The 23,957-nt window shown below is 37.1% G+C and overlaps 1 long non-coding RNA gene across 1 annotated transcript in view; it reads right to left on the bottom strand.

Annotated features, from left to right (window-relative positions):
• The window catches only part of LOC128850998 (uncharacterized), an 80,259-nt gene extending 57,146 nt beyond the window's left edge, over positions 1 to 23,113 (bottom strand). Inside the window, exons 1-2 of the long non-coding RNA XR_008448277.1 lie at positions 22,472 to 23,113; positions 21,409 to 21,538 (exon numbers count right to left, since the gene is read on the bottom strand). This is a non-coding gene — a long non-coding RNA (uncharacterized LOC128850998). The remainder of the gene's footprint in view (positions 1 to 21,408; positions 21,539 to 22,471) is intronic.
• Between the last annotated feature and the right edge of the window lie 844 nt (positions 23,114 to 23,957).

Genomic DNA, 23,957 nt, shown 5'->3' with positions numbered 1-23,957 from the left:
CCCACATGATCATGAGCTTTCAGACCCTTCCTATTCCTAGCTAACAGGTATGGGAATTCCTCTGCAGTCTATTGGAAATCTTATTTGTCTATGTATTGGTATCTACCTGAGTAAAAGAGAGCTATTGCAAGAAAAAAAATCTACTTCTGTTAACTGGCTACAACATTACACTTCTTTTTGGCATACACAAACAATAAATAAGTCTTACATCTGAATGAAGCAGAAATACAAACTGAAGGAAACAATTCCTCCAGTCCTCATGGAATATGCATTATAAGGCTCAACAAAAGGTATCATCTTTGATCATACATTTACTATTAAATTATTGATGACCTCCTTCAATTGTCATTTGTACTTGAGTTACTAGAAATTAAAGCAAATATTAAACTTCTAAATACAGTGCACCTGGAAAAAGCATATGTTCGTGGGCTCTAGGATTCCTCTCAATCCCAATGGGATTTTCATAACCTCATAGGTATCTTCGAGTCCTAGAATTTGCATTCTGCTTCCCAGCTCAGCTTGCAGGTCTTTAAAAATACATGTAACAAGACAATTCGCTTTTGGCTACACATCTAAGAGGTTCAAACATCTGAATTATTCTGTCTGAGGTCAACGACAATATATGTGCCAAATTAGGTTGAAATCCAGCAGTGAAGAGCTATGAAATACTAAGACCTTTTGAGATTGCGAGCTTGTGCCTATCTCAATCTCAGAACTTCTTCCAGGAAAAGGACATATTTTCAGGAACCAAATCTGTATTATAATCTTACAGTTTACGAATCTGTAGGCTTCAGTCATTTAAATGTTGCTGTGCAACAAAATTTAACAGCAAAATTTTGTAACAGTTTTCCATTGATTTCTGGAATTCTAGAAGACAAAGGATGCACATGCCATCATTTGTACACACGCACCAACAAGATTTGCAATAAAGATAAAACATAGGCTTTCCTGAGCTTTAAGAATCTATATCTCTATACTCTTTAATACAAACAGAAAACATTTTCCAGGACTTCAGTATCAAGGCAAATATCCTACTGAAGAGGCATACACCCAGGATAATTTCATAAATGTTGTTATTCTATATAGATACAGTACTAATCATATATCTATTTCAATATATTTAGGATAGTTAACAAGAGAACTAATTTTCTTCCCCAAATTTATGGATTTTTTTTTGCACAACTCAAAATTGTAAACTAGTAACCCAAGTAACCTATGTGATTCATGCTCTAAAGTAATTTCACATAAATTTCTAAGCGATGGATGAGATTTCATATAATAACTATCTCCTGAAACATTTCAACACAATTAAGGTAGAGGTAAGCAGAACTCAAGTGGTTCTGCTCTTCAGGGATTCAGATTAAGTGAATTCCCAACCCCCAATCTAAAAGCAATCTTTGCCTTCTCTTCTCCTGGAATAGATAGCACCAATATTAAAGCTACTCTTGGGAAAGGACAACTTAAAACAGAATTATCCATAAATGAAAATGCTAATGACATTAGCACTTTTTTCTTTACTAAATATGCTAGATTTCAAAGCCCAAGTAGGAATTTTAAACATCTAAAGTCAAGTCAAATAGTTACCTGCCTTCCATACTGTTAATCTCTCTCCCACTCACCCGAGCCCATTCCCACCAGCTCCTTGGTCTTATCTTACTTCTCCTTCAAGGGACAAAGAATAGAAAAATCAAAGAAGAGTGGAAAAGAGACTGAGATGCACTTGTAAATATTTGTTTAAATCCTGAAGAGCTGAGCAGTGAAATTCACTATGTGCCAGCCACATTTTTTTCAGAACTAATCAGCATACTACCATGAACCTAGAATGTAAGATCCAAATACCCTTTCACGGACTGATTCCAAAGTGTCTGAGATTGTCACCAATCAAGAAGCTAAAGAAAAAAAATAATTTGTGTAAGAAGTTATTCCTGGTATTTATTTTTTCCCTAATTATCTGTAATAAAAATCCAACTAATTATATCCAACCAAAGTCCTCTCTCTGTATGAAACTAAAGAGAACAAAAAAAATAACCATTATCAGGGAGAAAAAGAGAGTCAGAATTTAATAAATCCATCTTGTCTGACACACAATTACAGAAACAAATTCACAATGAAGCTACCCATGACATAGTCCTAAAGGACACAAACCATCAAAATAGTAATATAGAACACTGTGGCATGCAGTTTCTAGAAATATGAAATTGAAACATCAGTGGGATCCATTGTGTACATTGAGTGTGCAATGATAAAGATGTAATTCAATTCCTACCTGAGTGTTGCAGAACTGCTCAAAGAGTGGAAGATTCTAGTAAAAGATCTGACATCCCTGATCACTACAGGGACCTAACAAACACCTGTGCATTATCTGCTTACCCAAGTCAGAGTGGAGCTTGAATAATATAATTTGAGAATCTATTTCCAGTGCAAAAACTTTTTTTTTAGTTTTATTTTTTTTTTTTACTACGCTCCTGTTTCTGAGAATCTTTTCAGAGAAAAAAAATCCAAGGCCTCTAACCTGCAGGGATAGTTGTGCCAGAACCCTGAATGCTGTCCTTGATCAAGGCTCAGAGCAAGCAGTTAAGGAAGAATATAATCCCAGGACATATTTCTCCTACTTTGTGTTAAATCTGAGATATAAAGAGAACATGAATGAGCAGACTATGTCTGAACACTTATGTTCTATAGACACCATGGAAACTGCCCTCCATGAACCTCCCTAACACTATTTTTATTAACTTATATATTTGTCCTCCTTAATTCTTTCTGGCACCGAGCTCCCCAATGCAGCTTCACACTGCCAGGAAGGGTTTTAAAAGTTGCTTTTCCTGGACAGCCAGAAGAAACATTAACTAGCTCTTCTATGGTTAACTTCCGTCACATGTCCTCCTGGTAGAAAAAGCCAACTCTGAACTAATTGTACCATAAGAGGGTGAGATTTCTCTCTCTTTTTTTTTTTTTTTTTTTCTCCTCCCCACCCCTCCAATTCTTATTTCAACCTGTTCAGCTTGTTGTGAACATAGCAGTATATTTCCTGTTAAAATTCCATCTCTTCTCCCAGCACACCACTTCCAGGAGTCTCATGACTGCTCCAGCAGTCAACCCTGATACGTCATATTGGTTTATGAGACTTTCAATACCTTGCTTCCTGAGCTGACAGCTGTACCTGGTTATGGCTGTATATAAATTAGCTATATTTCTGAGCATTAAAACAACCTGCTAGCTGATTCCTTTATTTTAAAACATGTTCAATTTGCCCCAAACTGCTATATACCCTCCTGAGAAATGTGGAGGTTCAGGGAGTTGCTCAGAAGTGGTAAAAACTCCTTAGAGGTGATGTGCCTTTACCCTAAGCCATACAAAAAAAAAAAAGAGTAAAACCGGAGGAAAAGGAAATTGATGGAGGATGATAAAGTTTAAAAATAAGAGACAATTTCTTTAAATGCGAGAAAGCTGATGCTAAATGAGCTTCTTTGCCTGAACCAGTGGTCAAAGGAAAACATCTGCCTGTATTGCATCAGATTCCAGAAGTGTGATGCAGAAGATATGACACCTTTAATGAGATGACATTAAGAAGGGAAAAAGTAAGATCGAACAGTAGAAAACATCATCACTTAGTGAGATTTGTTAAGCTAAGAAACAGTTCTCTCTGTTAATGTAAGTTAACTTTATGAGAGCATTTGGAGCTAAAAGTCAGAAAAAATATTTAAAGAGAAAATTCCCCAGAGAGAGGGAAAAACGAAATGAAACAAAACAACACAAAACAGATCTTCTAATAGGTTGCTTGCCACTTCTTGTACCAGCAGTTCTTTAATAAAAGCTGTACGAATCTGACCTCAGCCTGAAACAACCTCTGCAGAGTTGATGGATGGCTATCATATACTCACGGGTTAGACAGCCCCTGCAGAATAGGCATAATTTGAGGGGTGAATGAGATTAGCTCAAGGTACTTAAAGCTCTCTTCTCTCTGTCTCTCGTTCTTTCCCTCCATGGACACTATCTCGCGTGAAGGCGATGTTACAGAACAATGAAACTGGTAAAGCAATACTGGCAACCCTTGTAAGGATGGATTGAAAAAAAATCTATACAGAAGCAGAACCAAGGCTGTAAAATTGCTTCCTAACTCTCTCTTCCCAAAGAAACAGACAGAAAAAATGCTAATATTTGCTTCCCACACCCTGAAAGTGCCCTGCAATAATACTATCATAAGTTAACACTGTTCCATTTTTACAGACAGGTGTTAGGACATATCGCACTAGTGTCTAAGCAAATTATATCAAAACTGTTATCTTTTTTTCCCCCTTACTGTGACTCATGCCAGCTGGACTAGTCTAAATATTATTAAACATCATTAAATATATTATATTTAAGCTTAAATCGTGCCAGTAGGGCTAGTTAACAAGAAGAAAAGAAAAAATAATATTTTAAGAAACCACGTTCAGAGGCTGTGGTCACCGCTGCTACCCTAAAAACACTGAGACATATATACAAATGGATATGTATGTCTACCTAGCCTTCTGGCAGCATTTCCATTGCAGGCACTCAGTAGGGGATTTAAAAGGCAATCCAGGGAAGTCTATGATTTCCTGTAAAAATTAAGAAATGCTTAAGTTCCTTGATCACATTCCAAGGGGAGCTTCCAAAGTTACAAGACTAAATTTCATTGACTGCCCCTGGAAAGGGACCTGCTTTCCATGCTGCCAGCAGTATAGTCATACTTTTATACTGGCATCTCTAAGAGATACTCAAAACAAGTCCTTGTCAGCAAAGTGCTGAGGAAGACAGCTATTATGAACAGAGTGATTCTTTTACGGCAGCAAAAACCTGCTGAAAAGCTACTGAAAGATGCCATATTATGGTATCGATATTATTGCAACACTCAAAATGTGTATGGATATTCTACATTTACACATGTGCAGATGTACAAGCACAGGAAGCTGTAGCAATTGATGTGGTTTGGGTTTGTTTGCGTTGGGGTTTTGTTGTTTTGTTTTGGTGGTGGTGTTTGTGGTATTTTTATGAATCAAAGATGTTCACAGTTTTAGAAGCTTTTAAACAGTGACAAATACACAATTCAAAAATCGCATGTCAACTCTACCATGCCTTTGGGAGGACAAATCAGTATGTGTTACATCTGCAAGTTTGCAAGCACAACTGTTAAATAATCAACAGGAGGAATGCACAGTACATGAAAGGGAAAAATAAAACTGTTAGTAGATAGTAACCACTTTCTTCTTCTCCGGAAAAAAAATTGGGATGCTGAAAATTGCTTGTACTTAAATCGCTATTAATTAAAGTAAGCCTTAGCCTTCCCTTAATGCCTACTCCCTTTTCTCTCCCTGCTCCCCCAAAAGACAGAGAAAAAATGAATTGTATGTGTAATAGAAACTTACACAACCTCCAACAATTTGCATTTAGAGGCAATTTAAAATTCCTCTAATTTACTCTGTAGTGGAGCTTCAGGTTTGGTAGCATTTTTCTAAAGGTAACTGAATTTTCCATGTGAAATTTTTGAAAAAATGTTTACTAAATGCACAGTGAAAACAGTTTAAATGCCTCCCTCTGGAACACAGGCCTTTTTCAGCAAAGCAGCTTTTGTCTGGCTACTTAGCCAGCCACTTTGTTCTCTGGTCCCACTTATCCACACAGATGGAATTTTTTTTTTGTTATTTTATTTTTTTTTCATTTTGGAAGTGCCTCTTAACTGAGGAGTGACATGCAGGAGTTATTCCTCGTGACAGAACTGTCACCCACCAGAGCTCCCAGTTCCCACAAACTGTTGCTTTCTGATCTTTGCCACCACTTTGTTGCTCTGGAGAATTTTCTCAGCAGCATTATCCAAATCATACAACCATGTGGTCACAGACAGGCCTGTTGGATAGACAAGTGGCTTCAGGGAGCAAACTGGACTCCAGACACCATATGGAGAGTTGGAATATTTCTGTGTGCGTACTAAAGGACAGAGAAGGCAGTGTACCAGTAGCTCTGCCCTAGGCTGCCCAGGATAACTAAGATGTTATCCAGAAGGACGACACAGGACATCCGAGTCTGAGGAAAGGTGCACAGACACACAAGAACATGACATAGCTCATTTCCTCATTCCAGTTTAGCAGCTGCATGGATGGGAACTGCCATGTAACATTAAGTTGTGTTCCCACTTCTTGTGTGTCTATGTTTCTTTACTTTTTAAAATTTTAAATCCTCAATAGATTTTTAAAACTTCGTTAAGAAGCTTAGTCACAATCTGATCTAGTTCCTGTATTCTTAATGTTAATAAAAGCATCCCGGAGTCAGATCAACATAATGGCAGCAAAAATCAACGCAGCTTGAGACTGAATGTACTACGTTCAGCCTTAACGCCAACTATGACCTGTTGAACCAGATTTCGTTTTTATATAAGAAATTGATACAATAATAATTTCCCATCTCCTAAAACTTTTCAGGAAAAAGAAACCAAACCCAACCCTAAGCAGTTTAAATGGAAAAGAGGACTGGTATAGAATTCCCTTTGTCACTGATATATAACAAACTTTTCTAAGATCCTTCTTGGAAAAAAACAACATTTTTCTTAAAGCATTGTGGGTCTACAAAATGAGAACTTGCCAGCACAGGGACACTGCTGGGAAGGAGGAAGAGGATCAAAATAGATGAAAGGGAATAAGACTTGGATCCTGTTTGTGATATGGATACAAAATACCAAACGTTATTTTGCATATTCTGTCACGTTTAGTATCTAGTGTACATTCATGATTTAGAAAGTGCCTTTGCGCTATCCTTGAAGTCACTACATTCAAAGGGATGAAAACAGGAGAAGGATATCTTTAAAATGCCTTTCACATTTTCTTCTAGTTCAAAATTACAATTACTATATGCTTTATACGTCTGCAGCCAGTTTTAGTAAACTGCTACTTACAGCTCTTGCACAACAGCCAAAAGATGAAAGCGGTGAGTGAGAGCTCTCATTCACTGCTGCTATCAACCCAGTGCCTTTCCGAATGCTTTCTTCAGAAATAAAGGCTAGGTGGGGGGAAACAAGGTAAAGGGTTATTTTTAAAAGTCCGTATTTTTAAATCACTGTCCGGGAGCAGGCTGAGTTGAGCTCTGATTAGTGGCCTCTCATCTCCCACTTCTGTTTCCATAGAAACCTTGCAGCAGCATTGCCTGCCTCACTATCCTGAAGCCTTCAGATTCAGTCAATGCCAAACCTGGCTGGGCAAGCAGGCAGAGGATAATGGCAGCGCCGAGGTCCATGTTGCTGGCCTCTGGTCACATGGAAGCTGCATGTAGAAACCAGAGAAGTCACCTCTATCATGTTGTACAGACAGAGACAGAAGGCTGATCCAAATCCCAGCTGCTTCCCTCTTCTCCATCAACACCCGACAGATACGTAAGTGGTTTGGGATAAAGAACGCACTTCAGTTCTCATAAACTAAAATCTACAAAGTTTGGAAAATCAGTGAATTGGAGGGATATTGATCTACTTAATCAGCATAGTGACAGTCAGCTGGCTGCTAAGCAGGGGACTTCTCCAATTCTTGCTCCCTTTTCCCTGTTTCTAGAAAATCGTAATGGGCAGTGTCAGGAATGGGACTTAAAAAACAAATCGTCCATCTGAATATTCAGAGGTGCATTGTGACAAAATACGTACTATGGAAAAACACTTGGAAAGCCTTTTGTCCATGGTATTTGCCTACTATAGTTTATCCAGGATGCTCTTTTTAGTGTCAATCACTTGTTTTACAGAGAGAAGGTATGGGCAAATAAATTTTATTTATTTAAATGATCTGCAAATGAATAATCATCTACATCCTTTTTTTTTTTTTTTTTACCTGCTGCAACTTCTCCATCATCTTTATTCCAGTTAGAATATACCAAAAAGGTGACTTTTTGCGATAACAGCTATGTGTCACCAGGTGATCAAAACTGACTAGTCAAATGCAAGAGAAGGTACTACTGATCACAGACTGCCCAAAGTGACCACTAAAAACCCCAGAATGGTGAATTCCTCTAATCAAAAGGAGCAGGCATGTTCAGCAAGACAGTCCCTCAGTATGGTTTCCTCTGCCAATCCCAGTTAATCTCATTTCAGTTTGAGTAAATTGCTCTTAAACTAAATCTCACTTTCTTGGAGGCACACCTTGAGAGGGAGAAGTGGGTTATGGAAACAAGAACACAATAAAGGCTGGTACCAACTTGCTAACATCAAGAGACTCTCCAGAAACACCCACTCAGCACTGAGGAAAAGGCAACAAAATCTGTCCTGTGAAAATCCAGGGAAAGAAAGGACTATCCTTACACATCTGAGAACTGCTGCAATAATACCTGAACACAATTCCTCCTCCTTGTACCTATTTGGTGCTCAGGCAGTTTCTCTTCAAGGTATTTTCCCATATTGTTCCAGATCTCCTGACAATCCAGAAGCAATATCATTTATTATTTACTTATTATTATTATTTATTTTGGGGGGTTATATATATTAGGTTTATAAATTTATATATTAATTATATTTTTATAGATATTAAAGCCTAAAGTTCTATATGAAACATATACTCACTGAGACACCGAACTGTGCATTACAGAACAGATTTGGGGTTTTAGTGGGTAGGTGTAGAGATTATGCAATAAACTTGATTAACCTGTGAACAGATATGAATATACACCCACAGTGCATAAGTTATAGATACTCCTTATCTATTGTTTTTAATGAAATGCTAAAGGAAACTGACAATCCAAATGAGTACCATGGTATAAGAATGTATATTTGGCTTCTATTATATCTAGATTTGTAAAGTACTTCTAGATCTAAAGAATATATAGGACAAGTATTAGTGGTTAATACGGACATGAAATACGGTTCACGGACATGAAAGGTGATGAATCAAAAGGAAAAATGGCACGTTTGTCCAATAACAGTTTTGAACCAATATGCTGAACGAAGATAGCAGTGACTGCAAGTTTTCTCAGGAATACTATTTTCTACAATAGCACTATATATTTATTTACAATGGCAAATTTTTTTGTCCAAATAGTTCCTTCTTCCAGAAAGCCATTTTCTAAAATAGTGTACTTAAGCTTATTAGTAAAGAATTTGTTTTCTAATAAAACTTTTCAAAGGTATAATTTATGGGCCAATGATACTCAGTATTATGGATTTTTTTTTTCCTAATGTCTGTTGCATTTCACTGAATATTAGGCATGAGTTTGGGTTCTCATCAAAGAAGGAAGAGCACACTCTGCTCAAAGCAGCATTCCTGGTATGGGACAGTACAGTTTCTGTCTGGCTCAGTGCAGCAACCTACTGAGACATGCCAAGATGATTGTTTCATTTGATGGTGAAACTTAGAGGACCCCAATTATGCTTGCTTTCTTTCAATAGTTCATATTTCGTCAGTGATGGAAACGAAGGTTAGTGCAATGGTTAAACAGCAAAATGAAGGCTGGTTCAGTTTCCAACAATGAGTTCATTTTTTCAAACCTACAGTTCCCAGCTGATGGCCAAGTAGCTTTTGGGGCTTCAGTTTTCCACTGTCAGATGCAAAGGCTCTGTCAGTATAGCAAGAATTAAGACTTTTGAGAAGGAAGGATAATATCAATTAGTAAGAAAAGTAAGATTGCTACACAAGTAATTTGTAGAGATCATGTTGCTCCCTATATAATTGATGTAGCATAATTTAAAAATTTAATGCCAAAAGCTGAGAATAACATCACAAAAACTGATTTGTTCAAATTCAAGTCAATGCCATCAGTAATGAATACACTACCACCATTTTCTGATGCCTCTGGCCCAAAGGAAGATGACAGCTGCTATTGAAGATAAAGATGATTTCGTAGAAGTGCTTGAGGAATTACTGCTAGCAAGAAATGAAAGAGCAAAATTCTCCTACCTCTTTAAAGGAAAGGGCTGGAACCCATGTAACCAATAACAGCAGACTGAATAAAAGCAAAAGAAGCTAAAGGAAATACCTTGATGAGATAGAGAAAAACTTGCAGAGGTAAGAAACACCTCTGAAAGAATATAACTTATCAATTTTAGTAGCAGGGAAATACCTTGACGAGCTAGAGAAAAATCTGCAGAGGTAAGAAACACCTCTGAAAGAATATAACCTATCAATTTTAGTAGGAGGCTTGTGATTTAATCACAGAATCACACACTGAGAGTGTTGAGAACTAAATCTGGAATTCACAGGGGTCTTCCGTTCTCATTCAGGTTTAAAGGAATAAAATTTTTGTCCAAGACTGACCTACAGACTGATCCAAGTGTTTTTCTCCAATAAATTATATTACTAATCTGAAGCAAGAAATACTGTATCAGACCCTTTTCAAGATGCAAGAGCAGAAAAAGAAAAGCATCCTAACCGCAATGCTATTTGACACTCAAAATCATCAAGACAGGCATCTTTTCTCCAAAAAGCACAGGAGCAAGAGGGACAATACCGTGTGCCACAGTTGGTTTTCCACAAACTCTATTTCAGCTCCTGCTGGAGTCCCAAGACTGTCCCTGCTGGAGCCCCAGAACTGCCCCTGCTGGCGCCCCAGGATTGCCCCTGCTGAAAGGGCTGACCTGCCCCTCCAGCCTCATGCTGCGTTACAGCTGCCTCTCTGGTGCCGACACCGGGGTGTGAGCAGCCATGCAATCAGCTGGATCAGATGATTGATCTGTCCGAAAACTAACCCTACCAGGAAAAGAAAAGAAAGATTAGTTTTCAGTTGAACAGTAAGCTTTAGAAGTCATTTCTACAACAAAGAGGAGGCAGGACCAGCACTTTCAGTGGCATTGCTGGCCCAGGTCAGCTAAGCTGCTTCAAATGCTCTTGCTCCCTCCTTCATGCACACAACCACCATGCCACTAAGCAGGCTGCTCTGCATCAGGTGATTCCCCATAACCATCTGTATATGCACCTTTTAGGGGGGAATTTAGTTCGCTGGAGGGTAGGTTAGCCCACAATTCAAGCAGAGTCAAATTACAGGGCAGATGCCCCAAATGGGCTCCAGCCCAAGAGGGGGTAACTACTTCTTCCTTGCATTTTGCACAGAATCATATGACACCTCTTATTTGGGGTGAGAAAATATGTAAAATATTTGATATAATTGGTCAATAGTTGGGATGACTGAAGTGATGAATTTTATACAGAGAGTCAAAGCAAACCGCACTCTCAGCCAGGCTCTGGAAGAATCTATTGATTTACAGCAAACAAAACAATATAGAAAACAATATTCAGACAACCTTGGGGGTTTATTCTCATTGCCACTTTATTTCAACAAAATGGATGCTATTCAAAGCTGTTATTCTCACAAACTGTAAATTGACCACACACACGCACACTATATATATATATGAACACATAGAAATTCACATTAAAGATTACAATAGAGGGTTCAAATTTATCAAACAAACAATAGGAGAAGTAAAATGAAAGCTGATTATGAATTCAGAATTGGACCTTATGATGCTGCATTTAATTATACAATTATCTTTTTTTCTTTTTTTGACTCCTATCTCATTCAGTGTACAGGAACACTGCTAGTGAGGAACAGATTATTTTACCCAAATTTCTCTGTTCTTAGGCATCTTCAGCCTGCAAGGTGATATACAGACCATAGAAAAGATGGGAAAGTGGAGAAAAGGGGTGATATGCTGATGATACCTGGGTCAATCATCAGATGTTAAAAGGATTTGCGCTACCACCGTTCAGCATTGAACTTAAAAGTCCTCCTCTGCAGATAAAATAAAAAGCACCTGAGTCACCCAAACCCTGCTTTCATCCTCCAGGAGACTTCAGTCAATGAGACATCTCAAGGGAGAGAACATAAAAGTCTTGTAGATAGTCTGACACTGAGATATGATAAAATATACCAGGAAATTAATAATAACAAATTAGAAGCCTCAGATCAATTAGGTAAATATAAATGTATGTCTGATGACAGTGACAGTGATTGAAAAAAATACATGGTGCTCACTTGTGAGAGAGGATTGCCCCCAGTCTGTGCTCAGGTGGGTGACTCAGTTGTTCTGTCTAGGTGGAGGAAATACAAGCCAAGGGAATTTTCCCCAATGAACCACTGATATCTCACTCACTACTTGTGGCCAGGGGCAAGAGCAGACTTGGTAAGCCAGACCTCATCTGGGAGCTACCTTATTTGGTGTTCCAGACATGCGATCCATGCCAAATCTGCCAGAAAATTCAAAGGCAAAAAAAGAAAAGGTCTTTAGTTCACTCCACACTGGTTTAGCTGTCTATGACCTACTGTAATTTGGTATGGTGTAACGTAACCTTAGTCAAAACAATGCACCTTCCAGAAATTTATTTGTACATAGTTAAGGCTTTATCCAAAATTCTAACAGTCATGGGAATTGGTTTTACATGTCACAGCTTGCTCACTCTGGGCACGTGTGAAAGAACATGCATACAGCTCATGGAAAATGAGAGGGAGAGAAAACAACACTAAGATTTATAATTGTGCACTGATTTATATTTTATCTAGTGATCTATTACTCTCTTCCAAAATAGAATACTAGTTAATATTGTTAGAGGAGTACACAGTGACTATATCCAAAGTATGTACATGTTATCAGCAGGATTACATGGAAAATCATGCATTTTAAAGAGCAAAAAAACAGGTTTCTCCACTGTTATTCTTTCATTTCAAAACCTGGACTATAAATTAGCCAATAAGGCAGCTGTTGAGAAGAAAGAACAATTATTAACTTTATTCACAGATGACTATTGATTAAAATAATCTTCTAAATATTTCCTATTTTCCTACAAGAACTATTTGAGAAATCTTACCTACATTGTATAATCTTACATTGAAATCTTACTTACATTTTCATAAATAAAAAGTCTGCTGCAGAGATTAGAATTGCAATACCAGTAAAGGAAACTTGTTTCATAAGCAGAAAGGAGTCCCAAAAAATTGCAACAATGGGGTTTTTCCTCTTACTTTTGTACTCCACCGAGTGACATTTTTGTAAATGTAAATCAACACTCTTGTATTAGGAGCTACTGGAATACAAAGACATAACATCTGTATTCTCTTCGTTAAGTGGAATTCTGGAGCTCTGAAGCATGTATTTCAATTACTGTACTTGCATTTTAGAAGACCAAAATGTAACATGAACAAGAATAAAGACATACGGTGTGTCCTGACCCTACAAACCCCTACTCCAAAACCAATTTCTGCCTGTGTATGCAGAAACCAGTTAACTTAAATAAAGGTGTAGAAAAGACCAAAGCTATACACACCCTTCAAAAGAACTTCTTTAATTGCTGTACTATGAAATTAAAATTTCCTATAGGATAAAGAACTGTCTATGTTTTCCTTACATTTGTAGAAACAAATACTTAACATGAAATACCATCTAATCAGAATAAATTACTTCCAATTAGTATTTTTAAAAGTTTTTCTAATACTTTTCTCTTTCAAGAGCATTCTAAAAAATAACCAACCCTTTTTCCTTGCTAACACTTAAACTAAAAAAACCCAAACTTATCAGAAGGTCTATGTCCAAGCATGAAGGACTGGCTTAAGAGTTTCTTATTGTATAAAGCAGCCAGTACACGAACACTGGACTCCTACAAAACACCTTTACAAGAAGAACATCCAGGTTAGTTCTGTAACTAGTATCTCAGACCATTTTTAGCAATAGCTACTAATGACTGTTACTATTAAAAGCCCTAAAGCAGTGGCACTATTGCAAACTAACCCCAAAGAATTGCCCGTGCAAATTCTGCTATCGATCTGATGCTGAAAAGCAGCTCAGTAGTTTCAGAAACCTTTGTAAATTCCATCTCTTTGAGAATTTATTCCAGTAGCAATTATCATCTACAGAGCATACTGGGGAAATCTGTCACCAGTGCAGATTCAAATTTTAAAAATTCACCTCAGGAAGACTAAAATTGGCTCAATGGGCTCGATTAAAATAGTAAGGCTCACTATAGCCTGTTATTGACAGTAAGCTATGAAAAAATCAGGCTTCAAGAAATACTATTTTTACTTCAAGTACACTTGCTTTAAAATACATACAATTGAACAATATTTTTGCTCCACGTGTGCTTAGCTATACTGAACTCTTTTACAGCAATCTATTCCTTGCATGTTTAAAAAGCTAGCGTTTTTTTGGTTTTTTTTTTAAGCAATACATTTATAATATGGTCAAGTACTAAAATCAACAATTGATCTGACTTTTCCCTCTATGGACTACTAAATCCATGGTACCCAGTTTAGCAGAAGCCATATTAACATCCAGCTCTATATAGTTTTATTTATTTATTATTACTTCATTTTTAAGAAAAAGCCAACCAAACAAAATAAAACCCAAAAACCCCACCAAACAATCCAGGCAAAATGCTTCTGCTGTTGTATGTTCAGTGTCTCTTTTGCTTGGTGTATGTACAGCCTGAATGACTACCAACAATTTTAATAGAACAAATTTTTACTGCTCATATTATAAAACCCACTTTATAGTCTCAATTACCTTTTAGAAAATCTCCCGCTGAGATAAATTCTGATATACGTGAAAGACTAAGCACCATTACAAAACCACGCAAGTAGTATGTGTCTGGTAGTTACAAATATCTGATATTACTTGAACACAAGGAACTTGACCAAGAAACTGGGAATTTCCTACAGCCAAGCCACAGTTTATTTGACTGCAAGTACTTTTACAGTTAGAAATAACACAGTGGCAGGCAAAAAGCATAAGAAATTGTATTCCTGAGTTTTTAGTATTTGTACAGAATAAATAAATTCATAATTAATCAATTATATATTCAAGCAGGGAAGCACAACGCTAGTCTTTCATTGTCAATTGACATACAGTCTCATCACCAGAGAGCACAAATGAAATGCTAATGGCAGAGAAGATGAATGCCAATTTCCTTCACTTTGCTCCAAGTTTCAGTGGCTCTCTACAATAAAAGATAGCTGTTTGTGGAGACTGGCTTGTTCCATACCATTAACTCAGAACAAAACATATTTTTAGTGGGACAGCAGTGTTTACTTGTAAGGACTGATGAATTGTACACCACCATTTATCACTTGTAGACAAAGACATTCAGGCACAATTTTGGACATAAATCAAGGTACATGCTCCTAAATAAAAAAGGGATTGCTTAAGTCCCTAAAACTGCATAGATTGAGGTCAGAATGGCCATAGCAACCAAGAATGGTACTTAGGCCTCCAGTAAGACTTAGCAACCAATAAATAAGCTCAGATCTCTTTTCATCTCCACTGGTGTGAAAGCCAAAATTAAAAAGATTAGATCACGCTGCACACATCACAATAGACTTCACAGTGAAAAAGTCATTTCTAGCCTTTGATTCACATCAAATAAATAACATTCATCCCTTCCATAATGAACAACTTTCAAAGTAAATTGAATCTCCATAGTGCGCTTTCCCTTGCTGCACCGTATTTACATAACAATATATCACAGGAAGCTCAGAGTGGGTCTCGCAAATGGAAGACTGAGTATAAGGCATCTTTAGCGCTGATTACACTATATTGAGCTTTAAAATGCCCACCATTTAAACACAATGCACTGTAGATTATAACAAATTATAAATACTACATAACGTAAGGTATGAAACTTTGTCATTTCTTCAATATGGAAATTTCATAGTAAACAGTTCCCTCCTCTTTTCCTTTTCAGTCTTTCCATTTGAGGATATTCAGCAAATTCTACTTTTCAGGAGCACTGATGATACTGACTGCCTAGGATTTCCAGGAAAAGGGATAGGATGATATTTCATTTTTACTGCCTCTTTTCATACCGTCGCTGTTCTCTTTTATTTTCAAGTGTTCAAACAATTCTTTTTAACATTCAAAACACATCGGTAACCTATTACTCGATTCTTACACAAAGCATTAGGTATCGTTGTTCTTCCTCTCCCTCGAGCAGTAGTTATTTGTAAATAGGTGAAGCTATTGCTGTGAAGCTTCACAGGAATCTAACCCAGATCTAACACATGAAATCAGAAAACACATGCAGCAAATGTTTGCATTGTATTGTCACTTTATGTCCTATATTTCCTGCACTTAATTTATCATTATTAAAAATGGATCGTCAGTCCCTTCTTACTGCAGGGTGCACAAACTGAAATTTAGAGGAAAGTATTCCAAAGCAATATAGTGAAACAAAAATTCTACACCTACATTAAAAATACGCAGAAATAATTTCAGCCCTCTGCAGCAACAACTCATGTAGATTATACTACTTGAACTCAGCAGGGTACCTCATTAATTTTTAAAACTCTCTGACCCCAATGCAGTTAAGGGTGTAAAAATAATTACAAATTAGGGTTGAGGGAGCACTGCTTTAATATTGCATGTGCTCCCAGCTACACAAAATTTTATCGGCTATGGATATTTATTATAGCTAAGCATAATTTTAAGGTAGTCAAAATGAAGCTTCATGGCTAATTTTAAAAATGCAAATGTTAGAAATATTACATTTTTAGGAATGTAATTATAGCAGCCACTACTTCCATGGAAAAACCCTGCCTGCTTTTTGCAAACATTCTCGTAACACAAAGCACAGCAATTACAGGTTGAAAAGCTAGTAACAGCCTGGATACGGCAGTAAACTAAAATATTTCTGTAACAAGGCACGTTTGCAACCTAACAATTTCTAACTTATTTAGAAGGCTATAGAACACTTGGCTGAGGATATAAATATACTCTCTTACCTAAAACTTGTCAGAAGAAAGATCCTTCTCCATTGTTGTCACCTCCAGTGCCCCTCTTGCCACCATGGAGATTGGTTCTGCTATGTTTATTGCTCTGTGCCTCAGTTACAGCCGTGACACTAATCTGCCCGCACAGACCAGCAAAGGGGTGTGTGTGAGTGTGTGTGCGTGCATGCGTGTGTGAGAAAAGAGAGCCTGCTGACTTCAGGACTGGGAACCTAAATCTCAGGCCAAGTCAAGGCTGAATGAAAATGATCAAAGCTCTGTCCCTCATCAACAGAGTAGACAAGATTTCTCTCCCCCACTTTCCTCCCCTCAACGAGAAGTAGGGCTGTCATTAGGGATTCCCACTAAAAAGCCTCTAACAGAGTCAGACCTTATCCAGATTGCTAGTGCCTGCCCAGCAGTCCGTGCAGAATACAGGTAGCTATTGTTCCTGAGACAGATATGTAGCCAGCCACTCAGACTCTGACAGATCTCAACAAACCAGTGAGCCTGCCTTCAGTTTAACTCTTTATTTACTAGTGCTTTACTTTTTACAAAAATCTCTGTTTCCTCTGGAAAGGGAGGGGTAGGAAAAAAAAAAAAAGATTTTGTTGAGAAAAATGTTTCGGGTTTCACCTACAGTGGCAATAGTCCTATGCAAATTTAGGAGTATTGATCTTAATTTGAGATATCATCTAGTCTGGTGTTGGACAACACAGCAAAAGCATGCTCAAGCATAGAACAGGATTCCAGTTCTGTAAAGTAAATAACTCCTGCTTTTCCTTCCTCTGAATTCTCATAATTCATGGGGAATTAAAACAGTCTGAATAGATTTGCTCAAATATTGTAGTTATTAAGAAAGAGAGCAATTTTGTGAAAATGCTTCAGCAGTTTTTCCACCAGAAATCAGTTTTCAGCATTGACTGGAAATGAAGTTAGCATCTCTAACAAAACACTGTGCTAGAGCAAGCAGATAGCTAAGTAGTTGGCATAAGCAGCAGATACACATTTCAGTCTTACAGCAGTTTTATATTTCACAAAGATTTTACTTGCCCAAGAAGTCTTTTTTTTTCTTTTATATGACATGGAGCTTAAGAATTTTTTCACAAAGGCACAGTCAATGAAGCTGTTAGAGAAAATATCCTGACATTTACACTCTGTGTTTGACTTTTAGAAAGTAATGCGTTATTATATGAAAAGCTAATGATTCTGCAGTCAGTATAAATATTGTATAAGTTCAGCCCAGGTGCAGACTTCAGCTTTAAAACACTTTTTCCCTCCTATTCTGTTTAAACCACTCTTAACTTCATTTTAAGCAGGCTACAGTAGGATGTGTATGGGCATACTTGCTTTTGGGTGGGTGGGTTGTTTAAGATTCTTTTAAGTCAGTTTTAAGGCATAAGGGTTGGTGATTATAAGATGACCTTTTTGCATGGCCATAAAATCAGGTTTATAAAATACAGAATGGTAACACAAGTGCAAATTAGAGACGTGACTTTAAACCCCATATCTTAACCTGGCAGAACCTATCAATTCAGAGAAGCTTCGCTACCCACTACACAATTAATCATTTTATCAGTAACTTCAAAACGATATTTAAAAAAAAAACTGCATGTAATTTATTTTGAAAGTTTATAGTGTTTCAAAACAATCTTTTCCTGTATGTTTGAGAATTTTATTACACTCCTAGGAAAATGCGTCCAGTGCCTTTCAAAACTATTTCAGTGCAGCAAGGAAACAAGCATACAAATAGGAAAGCAAATCAGTATTATTCAGTGTAATACACCTTCTGTGTCAGAATACCTTTAGACTACCCAATGTGTTTTAAAGAACCAGGACTCTGGTCACAACCTATTGCTGTTTAATGAGATTCTCAGTCTTTAATGACAGAGACATCCACCGGACTGTACATTTTATTATTAGCTTATGTAAATGCTTGACATTAGGCAGGAAAATAACTTTCAATTATAAATATATTTATGAACTAATAGCGTTTTTTAGATAAAAATATGAATTTATTACAAGTATTCTGCACTGTTTTCCTTCGTGTTTTGAGCAAACTGGCAACACTAAACCAAAAACGTAATTCAAAATTTCTGGGGAAATATATGCCAGGCAGATCTTCTGGTGCTGGCATAGAGTGTGGAGGAGCTGTGCCAGCCCCTCGCAGGTAAGAACTGCCATGAAGACCTAACACCAAAGGGCAGTGGAGTACACAGTACTGCCTGGAAATATCTACCCTACCCAGCAAATGTACCACTGCAATACTGAGATCAGTGATACTGTGCTAGGAAAAGAGTGGTCTGAAGCCCATCCAAGGACCACGTGACAAGCTCCTCTGCTTAGTCATATTTGATTTCAGCCTCTGGTTACGCCTTGCTCAGTGTAACATCCTGGGATAGTTCACCCTGAAATGCGCCTCCCACACATTTTCCAGCGCTGAGTTATCCTGGAAGGTCCTCATCAACAGCTGGCTTGGTACCTACACAAATGTACATGGCATTCCAAAATAACATAGTATTAAAAAATGTGGGTTTATGGGAGAATGAAAAGGAAAACTTTCTACAGTGAGCTCATTTCAGAGCTGGGCACCTTGCAGGAAGACTGAGAAATAGGCACTTAGAAGGTGTGACCTCCTCCACAGAAAGTCTCCCCGCTTTTACCAGAGCAGTCCTAATCCTATGCCTATGAATAAAATGACTTTCTTCAGAGTTTGAGGCAAGAGTAGAGAGAAGTATCTGCCCAAAGACTTCCTCCACCCTCCAGAGATCACCTTTGAATGGAAAGATGGTTGCTCTTCCCAGCCAAGCCTACCCCAAGTCACTGGAAACAGGCTCCTTGCTATAAAGTGCAAATTATGGGATTTATGCAAAGGGTATTGTTTGTTTATACTGATTGGTGCTAAGGTTTTGGGTTTTTTTTTATTTATTAAGACATACAAGCATAGAGGGGGAAGGAAAGTGAGGCTGCTTAAGGGGGAGGAAAAGCAAGACTTTTTTTTCTTCTTTTTTTCTTTTTGATTCTACAGCTCACAACATCAGATATCTAGTCTCATCTACCATAGGGTATTTGAACAGTTTGTATTGAATTCCCAAAAGGAGAGCATGAAGAAAGCCAGGTATGTCACAATAACCTGTGCAATAACCCTGTTCCTGAGCATTTGGCTTGTGAAAAGACTGCCGGAGTCATTTCTTTAGACTAACCCACACAGCCCTATTCTGATGAACAAATACACATACTGGTATCGCATATCCATTTTGCTTCGGAGATTCATTTTAATGATTCTTTAGTAAGTAGCATTGTATTCAGAAATTATTCATAGCAGATTTTTTTTAAAAAGCAGTAACAACCTATTTTATAGAGGTGAAATACACATAATGTATTCCAGCATGTAGCCTCAATTACCCTTTGGCCTCAGTTTGTAGACAAACCTATTTATAAAAAGTGAGTTCTCCCCGTGATCAAAAATCAGTTTTAAAACTTTGCACTGTTGGTGGCTAGCTCCCTATATAAAAGGACATAACATGGGTGGATCTTTATGAGCTGCAATTCAATTTCAACTCATTGTTATTCTTGGTCTTCATTTCTTAACAGAAAAGATACTGTAAAACGTCATATGAGAAAGCACCGAATTTTTTAAACAAAATATATTTATTTAAAATGCGTTAACTAGACTTTATGTACTGCAGAAAACTTAAAAACATAAGATAGCAAACAAAGATATAAAAATATTTTGACTGGAGCAAGTGCCTGTTTTTCTTAGGATGTAGGCAAGTTCAGCACATAGCTTAGAAAAAACTTACAGTTAACATTTCCTCAGCTATGTTTGTACACTGTGATATAAAACAACCAGGACTTACAGCTGATAAAGTATCCTTAGGCTTTCCAAAATTTGATATATATTATTAATGAAACAGCTTTTCTTTAAAATGCCGTGCTAAAGAGCACAACTTTTTTTCTCCGTAACTCTTTCAAAGAAACTTAATTAGGGTATTGCATTCTCCAGTAGATGCTTTGTGAAAGCAAATGTCAGGGATTACGACTCAGTAAGTTAATTACAAACATTCTACATAATAACACAGGAATCAGCATCAGAGGTACATTACACCAGTTCATGTTCCTCTTACAGATCATACTTTTGATAGCTCTGAAATGTGCTTTGTTGGGAAAAAAGTGAGTAGAAGTTGACAGTATATTTTTTTTTCTCTCACAATTACTTTAGAGCTCATATCAGCAGACCAAACAACTGTTCAAATAAATGAGCTTTTTTGTGCAAGGTTTCAGATTCTGAATCCCAAATACATACTATACAAAACCACTCTCCAACCAACACTGAGCTTAAACACTTACCTAACTAACTGGTAGTATGTGAATTAGAGCAACAGGGCATATTCACACATTGTTGAGTAAATTAAATCATTTCTTTTCAAAAAGTTTACTTTTTAAATCGGTCTTGTACCCACTTCCATATCAAGACAAGAGACAAACAGAATAAATGTATTTTCTTAATAAAAAAAAAGACAACAAGCAAAAAAGAAAATCACAAAACCCACACAAACCCCCAAAACAACACCCTCTCCCCAAAGGTGATTTAGATGAATAGACTTTTTCACCATGGTTCCTAAATCATAGTGGCTTAAGTAACTCTACATTACAGATATTCCAGTTTGACAATTCACTTGTTAGTAGGAGTTTATATTTCTCAACAGCTTTCATCAGCTTAGATGGATTTGGACCTACCACTTTAAGCGCAGATCCACAGGAACTGCTGGTTTCGAAGGACCATAAGTAAAGCAGCCGGATAGAGAAAAACCAGTCAGGAATGGCCCTGTAGCTTCAACCTGCTGTGCAGAGTTTTCTTCCTTGGAATCTTTTGATAAAAGTCACAATACAACATGATTTATTAATAAAGCAAATTCATTACAATTCAGAGCTAAAAATGTCATTGGACTTCCCTCCAGCTAGTGCTGTGTAAGGAAGCCTTTAAAAAGCAATTTAATTCCATTCCACAAAGTCAAATTTTCTCCACAGATAATTGGTTTTCATTACATGTACAAAAAGCTGCAATGAAGCCCATATGTCAAAGTATATCTTTTTTAGGTTTTATATTTATTAATGAAAGACTGACTTGCTTTTGCAAGAATTGTATTGTCTCTTTTTTGTTACTGTTAACCTGAAATCTTTACTGTTGTTAACAGAAAAACACACTATAGTAGCTTTCACCAATGAACCATGAAATATGAATATAATCAAGAATCCTGCTAGCCTCTCACATTTATAGCCAAATAATTTCATGCTGTCATCTGTCATAGATTAAATCTTCATATATAAACTGGTTCAATAAGAGTTAAAAATTCACACTGTTTTTAGAGCTTGAAACACTTAGTTGGAAAGTACTTGTCTGGCTTGGGACGCATCAGTATATTTTAAAACTGCCATAATAAAGTGAATATTAAAGCCTGTTAGTGTGTGTGTATATATATATAAAAATATAAAATACAATAACATGTATTACAACTAGGCATGTTTATATTAAAAAAGCCTAGGAAAAACAGAGCTTTTCTGAGCATCTTGAAATAACAAACTTGCAAAGTTTATACACTAATTGCAGCAGAGCAACAAAGCAAAGAAAACCAAAAGCTATCAAAGTTGGAAATGCAAAAATCGGCATTAAATTTTTCCATAATTAAAAAACTTAACAAAACCCCCACACACATTCAAGCTCTAATGCTGTTTATAGCAGATACATATAACTAAAAGTAATCTTCAAGATAAAGCAGCCAAATGCAACAGCAATACTTACCAGATACCTCATCTTGCATAGAATTCGTGTCTTTTCCTTTATTTCTTCTTCTAAAAATAAAACAAGCAGATTCAAATTTAAAAGCTGTGTTGGTTACTCTTGTCCTGTTCCTGCAGCTGTTCAGTTGTAGGTACAGAGGAGCTTGGCTGGTATTGTTTTGAGATAAAGAGAGTAGCCTCTGTCTGCCAAGATATTCTGTACTGTCTGAGGATCTCTGCAGTGCTCTTAAACTCCTCCACTGAGACAGGTATTTGTTGCTGTCTGTTGTCCAAACAGGTTCATCAGAGCTCTAACAGTCACCTTCATTTTTCAGCCGCGGACTAACAGTCACCTTCATTTTTCAGCCGCGGAGGCCCTATGTGCTGAGAGGAGAGAGGTTTCTTTCTCTCACTATTTATTTGCTTTTGGAGTGGAAGAAGAGGCTCAGAGACTTTCAATTTGAGATCAAAGACAGGCACATGCAATGGGACGAAACTTAGTTTTCTCAATTGTCCTTAGTATAGTAGTCCCTGAGCTCCCACATTCAGTGTTCCAAACTCCATAAACTTCATGTGGAAAAAAGGATGGATAGTTATATATATACACGCACACAGGCGCATACAGATGCACACACACACATTTTAAATATATGAGTTTTCCCCCTTGCAGCATTGCAGTCTCTCTATTGTCGAATAATAACTGTATCTGAAAAGAAAGCACTTAATAAGGCTAAGGTCAGACTGCTTAGACTTGGCATTTGCTGCGATAACAAATCAGAAATGATAGCATCGTACAGATTTATGATTTTTTTGCCCCTGCAGTCACAAACATCAGACGTTTACTTTATAAAGAAAGCTTTTAGATTCTTCCTGCAGTTTCCATAGTGATTTCATTTTTTCCCTTTTATCACAGATTGGCTGAAGTACTGCTACCCTTTGTGCTTTAAAAGGCTTGTGCTACCAACTGTCGATATAAAGGCACTGTAGCTAAAGCACACATGAAACACACACTGTCAAAAATAATTGAAATAGATAAATGCGGGCTAAAAAAGGATTCTGTGTTTTCTCTGCTTGTCCTGAAGAGTACAGTAGAATAGTATCTCATCTGAATAAATGTAATTAACTTGAGCCAACCGTACTACTGTTCCGTTTCCCATAACCTATGATACTTCTATTAGAGCACTCATCACACAAAAAATAATCTCTTCACAAAAAGCTTTAGTACAGCTTACATCGTGCAAAATGCCTATGGTCATTAGATATAAATGGAAGAAATTTCATTAGTTTTTTGAATCTTTTACAGACAGTTCTTACGCCAATGATATTTTTCCTCTTTCTAATAAGTTTGTTCTTTTAGAGAAAGTAATGGCTTACGGAACAATTACACTGTTTCTGGCAAAGCAAACAATGGTCTCTCTTGCTGGAAAGATAACCACCTTTCAAAGTAAGCCTAACGGATTACTTTCTTTTTAACTCCTTGCTAAACAAATGAGGTCATTGTCTTCTCA

This window comes from Cuculus canorus, chromosome 1 (genome assembly GCF_017976375.1).
Source record: "Cuculus canorus isolate bCucCan1 chromosome 1, bCucCan1.pri, whole genome shotgun sequence".
In the NCBI taxonomy this organism is placed as follows: Eukaryota; Metazoa; Chordata; class Aves; order Cuculiformes; family Cuculidae; genus Cuculus; species Cuculus canorus.
This window is presented reverse-complemented; position numbering and strand designations above follow the sequence as displayed.